We start from the raw sequence: 7,605 nt of genomic DNA, 5'->3' as shown, positions 1-7,605 counted from the left end.
GCGTGTATTAGCCAGTCTTCTGTTTTTTGGACCAAAATTTCAAATAATGATTGACGTTCCTACTGCATGTTGGTTGCGCAACGAGTGTATTTTCTTTTACGTATTCAGCAAGGTTCCAGCGGCGGGAAACACGGATGGAACATGCGGCAAGTGAAAGTAAGTGGCAGTCGGTAGTTCTTGCCTGGTGTGTGAGCCATGTAGCGTGATTCCTAGCTTTTGAAGTAATTTTAGCGGCGGTATTATTAAAGTTCAGTGTCACTGATGCTGGCTCAACATGAGCAGAAGCTTACTGGGGGCCAGTATATAAATCTGGTGACAGCATAATGACTACGGTGCCGACGAGTACTGCTTACGGGCGTAAACGCCGAGAGGCACGTCGTGATATTGACGTAATAGCGTCGGCTGCTGGCGGTGGTGTTGCGTACGACCCTTCTTAATCTGATCCGTGTGCTGCTGCAAAGCCGCAAGAGCAACTAGATCCTAGCTCGTCGAATGTTCCGTGCCTTCAACATTCGACTGAATGTGCGCCTAAAGTTCCTGTTTTAATTTTGATTTGGTTTATTGGTTTGTTCGGGTTATACTTCCCAAAGCAACTCAGGCTCTCAGGGACGCTGTAGTGAAGGGCTCCGGAAATTTCGACCACCTGGGCTTCTTTAACGGGCACTGACATCGCACAGTACACGGGCCTCTAGAATTTCACCTCCAACGAAATTCGGCCGTCGCGGCGTGGATCGAACCCGCATCTTTCGGGACAGCAGCCGAGCGCAGTAACCACTGAGCCGGGGCGGGGCTGTTTTAATTTTGTATTCTGTTTATAACTGTTGCATGCGCACAGATTTTCTTTTATTAGTTTGTAACCTATAGATAGTATTGAAGAGAACTATTCCAAATTCCTTTGAACTATACGTGTTGTTTGGGCCCTTTGCATTTAAAAAATGAGGTCATGCATGTTTTTACATATGAATTTTTTGCTGGCGAGGGCCAAAATCTGCCCCTGTGTCATATGGAGGGCTCATAATGGAGGGCATATGCATGTTTAATTGTACCACCTAGGGATACCTCACAACAGCATGCCAGCTGCCTTCAATATGATAAAAACTGACTATAGAAATAGAGTTCCCCGCTGTTAACTTGACAAATCCTGATTTTATTTTCTTGGTCTGATTTCGAACCTAATTCTGTTTTGATCTAGAGAAATCACATGACTGTGCAAGATGGAGACACTGCAAGAGAAAAGACATCTCGCATTCTGCAAAGTATTCGAACATCTGAACTGGCTTCTAGCTACAGCTGGTGTGGCGCCAAGGGAAGAACAGGCTCTGTGAGCTGAATATATGAAAAATCATGGGCAGTAAGTATTATTTGGAGGAAGCTATTTCAAATCTTAAAGGAACACAGATAGAAAATTTTAAACTCAAATAAGTGATCCGATCTGTGTCCTGGGCACAAAGGATTTTACCATTCCAAATTATCTGATTTCACTGATTCCACATGCCAAAAATCATTGACAGAGGAGCTGTTAGCCAATGCTGACATCGATCATCTATATATGGACTGGTTGGCAGAGTCACTAGCAAAACATGGGGTAAGTCCTAACCATGCCATCACATGATGCCATAATGGACTCCTGCACTGGCATTGACCTGACAGAGACCGAAAGTACTCATATAAAACAGTTTAACTGTTCACACTGTGGACTAGATATTTAAGCTCATTTCCGTGATTAATAGGCTTTTACGTCTCATTAAAAGCAGAAAAATGAACACCCCAAAACACTGTATCTGTATCTCTTTAAGACTTCGAATATAAATCAGATCACAGAATCAATATCTACATTAAGTGTTTATAATTGAATCTGTAGGTCTTGGTAGGATTGCGTCAAGACCACTGATATTTGCTTCGAAATAAAAAATGCCAAATTTTCATTGTTTATTTTCAGTCTGCGCATTCACGCGCACTTCACAACTAGCCACATGGATTTTTGTTGTCATCTGGTTCATTGGCTCTTTGCTGCAGTGCCATGAATGTTAACACAGGTTAGAACAAGCTAGAATTACAGCTTTCATAGTGTGCATTTTGGATTGTTTTCATACTGCCTGCACAGAAGGCATGGTCCAGCAATGGAATTGGTAATAAGATGTGTAGAAATATGCTATCCTTTGTTACTCAAGCCCATGCCCTTTGCCTGCTGGTTCAAAATTAAGGAAATGCAGTAAAGTTTGGCTACAAAAATTTTTAGGGGTGACATATATTTTTCTATAAAAATAAGATAAGATAAACTTTATTTTCCATCAAAAAAAGATGGAGGGAGACGGTGCTAAAAGCTGCAACCGCAGCTTGACTGGTCCCCGCCCCCCTATATGGAAACGACAGGTGGCACTTGACAGAAACATTTAACAACAAAAAGTATGTCAGAAAAACAGTCGTTTTGACACGACTAAATGAAGAAATGCCTATTGTAGCAATACATGGCAACAAAACATGATACTGAAAAAAAAAATCTCAGGAAGGTACATTGAACATGGTTACCGAAAAAGGAATACATCAGATTTCAGGACTAACAACAGAACATCTCTATGAATTATACAATATTAATAGCGGTTACATACAGTTTGCGTTTTATTGAAGAAAAATATTCTTAAGCTGCGTAGAATTCAGCGCTAAAATGTCTACATCTTCAGACAAATAGGAGTTTAAGACCGAAGGAATGCGGTGTTTTAGGGTTTGTGCAGGAGCCAACTTTCCAGTATTCTGGTTTTCTTGTGAAGTGACCTGACGAACTTTTAACGGCTAGTTGTGCTAATTTTGTTAGGATTTTGCTATTTTGCCTCCTTTCTCGAATTAATGCGAGACATAGGTTGTACTTGTACATCTCTTTAATGTGTAATAGGCCCAGCTTGTGGAATAATGGCTGTACATTAGAATCATGTTCAGAGTGTGTAATGATTCTAACTGCCTTACTCTGTAGTCTGCTAAGTTTCTGGATACCGGTCATTGTGGTCGTTCCCCACACGAGTATGCAGTAATTTAAGTAAGACAGAAAAAGAGAGTTGTATAGAAGCATCATGACGTTTTTCGGTAGGAAATATTTGTATCTCTGGAGAATCCCAACTACACTCGCGATTTTTGAGGCTATATATTCTGTGTGCCTCTTCCAGGATATCGTTTCTGTAAAAATAACCCCTAGCGTTTTAAATTCGTCGACAACATCTATCTCCGAACCATTTAACTTAAGTCTTAACTCAGACGGAGCTAGTCTTGATTTCGCGCGGAAAACGATCGCTTTTGATTTCGAGCTATTAATTATTAGTCCATTGTGTTTTTCCCAATCACTTACTTTAGCTAACACGGAATTTGCAGTGCTAAACAATTCTGTACATTTATCGGAAGCACAAAAAATGCTAGTGTCATCGGCATAGATGACGAACTTAGTCTGCATATCCATGTTCACAATGTCATTTAAGTATATATTAAATAAAAATGGCCCCAAGATACTTCCTTGCGGGACTCCTGATTTAGTACAAGTCACGCCTGAAGAATAACCATTTAGCTCAACATATTGTACGCGATTTGAGAGGTATGATTTAATTAGCTCAAATGGTAGCCCGTTAATTTTTTAATTTTTCGAGGGGGAGATTTCGATTGAGGTAGTCAAATGCCTTGGTAAAATCCAGAAATATGCCTACTACATACCTTTTACTATCTATATTGGTTAAAATGTATTCTTTCTGGTCAAGCAAGGCAAGTTGGGTAGATCGAAATTTCCGAAAACCGTACTGGGGATCAGTTATGCTATTCATTTTTTCAAAAAAGGTTTCAAAGCGTATTAGAATAAGTTTTTCTAACCCTTTAGAAAACACGGGAAGAATAGAAACTGGCCGATAGTTATTAAGATTGTTATGATCACCTTTCTTGTGTATAGCTCTTACTTTTGCTATTTGCATGTCATTAGGAAAGACTCCAGAGCTTATGCACAAATTAAAAATGTATGACAGGATAGGTGATATAACATCGAGGACATACTTTACGGGCTTGATTTCCACGTCATGGACATCACAACTGGATGAATTTTTTAGTTGCATCATTGTTGAGTACACTTCATTGGGGGTAACAGGATTCAGGAAAATACTACTAGGATATTCTTTATTGAGGGACTTTGCATGATCATGATTAGGTAATGCTGGTACAGGTAAATTGGCAAAGTGGTCGTTGAATGCATCCGCTAAGGCATGGCCAGATACCGTCGCGCCATTTATCTTTAGCTCGCTAACCGAGCCCGAAATTGATGAACGGCCAAGAACATCATTGAGTTTTCGCCAAGTAGACTTGCAGTCATGCTTGACTGCATTAAAATAGTTTTCAAAATAGGCACTTTTAGCTTTCTTGATTTCTTTATTAAGACAATTTCTATATTGTTTAAATTCTTTCAGCTTAGCCATATCTCGGGTCTGTATAAACCTATAGAACAAGTCATTCTTAACTCTAATTTTACACCATAGGTGATCGTTTATCCAAGGTTTCCTGATCTTCCTAAACACACTAATAGTTCGGAAAGGAAAATGTTTTCTGTAAAGCTCATTGAACCTATCTGTGAATAAGCAGAAGGAAACATTAGGATCATCTGATTCTAGAACGTGTGACCAGTCCTCCTTATTTAATTCATCCCGAAATTGGTCTAATTGCGCTGGTAAAATTTGCTGGTAGGTAACTACGCGATTTACTTTTTTTCCCTTTTCTAGAGGCTTCACACATATAAAAATAGGAAGATGATCACTGAGATCGCATACAAGGACACCTGATTTAGTTTTATTGGCTGTGTAATTAGTTAAGAATAAGTCAAGCACTGTTGATGATACATAACATATACCCTCTCATTTGTATACAGGCTGCCTAACCGACCAGCAGACCTCAACTCAGGCACACCAAACTTTGCTGAAAGAAATCGAAAAGGCAGCCATGTCATGGTTTCGGCATGCAGCTTAACGCGTAACGCGCAAGAGAACTGCCAAACAAAGCTTTGCTCCTGAGCAAAACTGAATGGTGAGCGTGTTGCTAGTGTGCTACTTTTTTTGTGGATATTAACATCTTGGGTCGAGGATTTTTCATTCGAAAATGTTGACATTTTTCCTGTGACACTGTGCTGAGAGGTGATTGATTTTGAAAGAGCACAGAATTCAGTAGATTGTGATGAGGATTGCTGGAGGACGTTTCGGGAGCCGTAGCGCTCCCGAAACGTCTTTCCATCTTTATTGACTTTGGCCAGTGACCAGCAATCCTCATCACCATGATTCCTGACCAGACGGTATGCCGTCAAACCCTCGACTAATTCAGTAGATTATTTCAATAGATACAGTGAAAACTTCTGCATATCAGCCTGTGTAGTTAGGTAGAATCATGAAATGTGTCTTTAGGTTAACTTGGGTATTCTTAGCCTGCTAAGTCCTCACGCACCTCTCTTTACTTGGCCGTCTGTTTTTGGTGGTTTTACTCATGGAAGTATGTACGTTTACTTGTGCAAGGATTAATTCCTTGCCGCAAGTACCATTTGGTGCCAACACCCTGTGAAGGTGCTGCCATTTGTATATTGTGCTGCAAGTTTTTTTTTTCTCAAATGTACTCAGTGATTGAAAAAAAAAGGTGAACTGAAAGAAGTGTCTATATGTATTGGGTCTTTTTTGTCTTCCTTCCAGCAGGGCAGCCTATTTCAGCATTGGCCCAGGTGGCAGGATTTCTGCTTTACATGTATACATGACTCTTTTTTTCGATGACACTATAGCAGAACCGAAAAGAAGACTGCCTAGAATGACAAGCCAAGCAATATCTTGAAAATGTATCACTTTATTGATACCTAGCAGTTGTAGTATACTTAAGTGTCTAGAAATACGATGCTTTGTGCATGAACAATTTTTTTTTCTCTGACCAAGCTGAGCATTTTGTTGCCCATCTGAAATTTGCTTGTATTGAGCTATACTTGCTGTTTTGGTCTCTAGTCCCACTATGCTTGTGTAAATTTGTTTCTGACTGCTACTACTAAAGTTATTTTTCACCGCCATAGTGCGTTTGTATTGCTGTTCCAACAAAAAAAAGAGGATATGTGGATTTTAATGACTTTTATGGTCTATGTAATAGACGACCGTAGTTCCTGTGGCTTGTAGCAGTCTTATAACTTGTTAATGTTAATATCATACTATATGCAGCGTGTTTTAGATTTTTTTCTTCTGGCCGTGCTAGTTGCCTTAAAGCCCATCTACTCCTTATACACACTTATACGTGCTTTTTATTTCTAGTCCTATGCTTGCTGAAATGTGATTCTGAATGGTAGTGCTTGTGTCAATATTTTAACCTCTGATCTGTGTGCATGTATTGCTGTTACAGCAAAAAAGGCTCATTTGTGATTTAATAATCTTTGTTGTTTTGAGTGAGACAAGCATAGTTCCTGTACCTTGTAGCAATCAGACAACCTGTCTTATTTTAGTCATTCCACATGCAGCTTAACTGAAGTGCTTATCTTCTGACCATGCTAATTGCCTTGAAGGCCACCTGCTACTTATCCACAGCTATATACCTGCTTTTATCTCTAGTTGCATGCTCGCTGAAATTTGATCCTGACAGATAGTGCTTATGTTACTATTTTTATCTCTAATCTGTGTAGTTGGGTTGTATCGCTGTTATAGCAAGAAAGGGTCATTTGTGTTTTAAGAACATTGATTATTCTAAATAAAACAATAGTTCCTATGACTTATTGCAGTCACATAATTTGCCTCATTTTAGCTATGCTATGTGCAGTGTGTTCGAGATTTTTTCACCTCTGCTGCGTATGCTTGTATTGTTGTTTCAGTAAAAAAAAAGTTGCGTTTGTGTTTTTAGTTTGGTTTTTTGGCGTTTTACATCCCAAAACGACCCAGGCTATATGGGATGCCATAGTGGAGGGCTCCAGATAATTTCGACTACCTGGGGCTCTCTAGCGTGCACTGACATCGCACAGTACACTGGCCTCTTAACTTTTCGCCTCCTTCGAAATGGGACTGCCATGGCTGGGGATCGAACCCGTGTCTTTTGGATGAGCAGCCGAGCACCATATGACCAATGAGGCACTGAGTGGCATATTTGTGTTTTGTTGCGTTCATTATTTATAAATCGGTCATATAATATTTATGCCTTACAGTATGCCGCTACTGTTTGTTTTAATGTCATGTCCTTTGCAGTGCAGTTAATATTTTTTGTTCTGACCAAGATAATCATCCCGAAGACTGTTTAGACCTTACATGACTTATATGTATATCTTGAGGAAAAACACAGCGCACTCCTAAGACACGGACAAAGAAAGGCAAGACGATACAGCGCTGTATCGTCTTGCCTCTCTTTGTCCGTGTCTTAGGAGTGCGCTGTGTTTTTCCTCAAGATGAACTACCAACTAGCCCGCTCTTCCACCCTTGCAAGTTATATGCATATACCTGCTGTTTTAGCCGTATAGTTATTTTGTATCTCTCTATTTTGCAACTCTGCATCTGGGGTTGGCTTGGTTACTTATTGTATTGGAATCCTACTGCTTCAAGTTTGAAAACGTGATAATTTTGGCTCATACTAACCAGACAAGCTAAACAA

General features: G+C 39.8%; 1 long non-coding RNA gene across 4 annotated transcripts in view; it reads left to right on the top strand.

Annotated features, from left to right (window-relative positions):
• LOC149352319 (uncharacterized) overlaps nucleotides 1–7,296 on the top strand; it is a 7,357-nt gene extending 61 nt beyond the window's left edge. The window contains exons 1-5 of one of the 4 annotated variants that reach the window (XR_016290766.1): nucleotides 1–156; nucleotides 1,193–1,351; nucleotides 1,940–2,036; nucleotides 4,886–5,040; nucleotides 5,694–7,296. The exon at nucleotides 1–156 is cut by the window's left edge and continues 61 nt beyond it. This is a non-coding gene — a long non-coding RNA (uncharacterized LOC149352319). Of the gene's footprint in view, nucleotides 157–1,192; nucleotides 1,352–1,939; nucleotides 2,037–4,885 lie in introns of all 4 variants that reach the window. The other 3 variants (XR_016290764.1, XR_016290763.1, XR_016290765.1) reach the window with 3 other exon arrangements.
• Nucleotides 7,297–7,605: the final 309 nt, after the last annotated feature.

Source organism: Amblyomma mixtum, chromosome 3 (genome assembly GCF_055824585.1).
Source record: "Amblyomma mixtum isolate Tamu chromosome 3, ASM5582458v1, whole genome shotgun sequence".
Taxonomy (NCBI): Eukaryota; Metazoa; Arthropoda; class Arachnida; order Ixodida; family Ixodidae; genus Amblyomma; species Amblyomma mixtum.
Note: the sequence above shows the minus strand (reverse complement) of the source record. Positions and strands in the feature narration are given on the sequence as shown.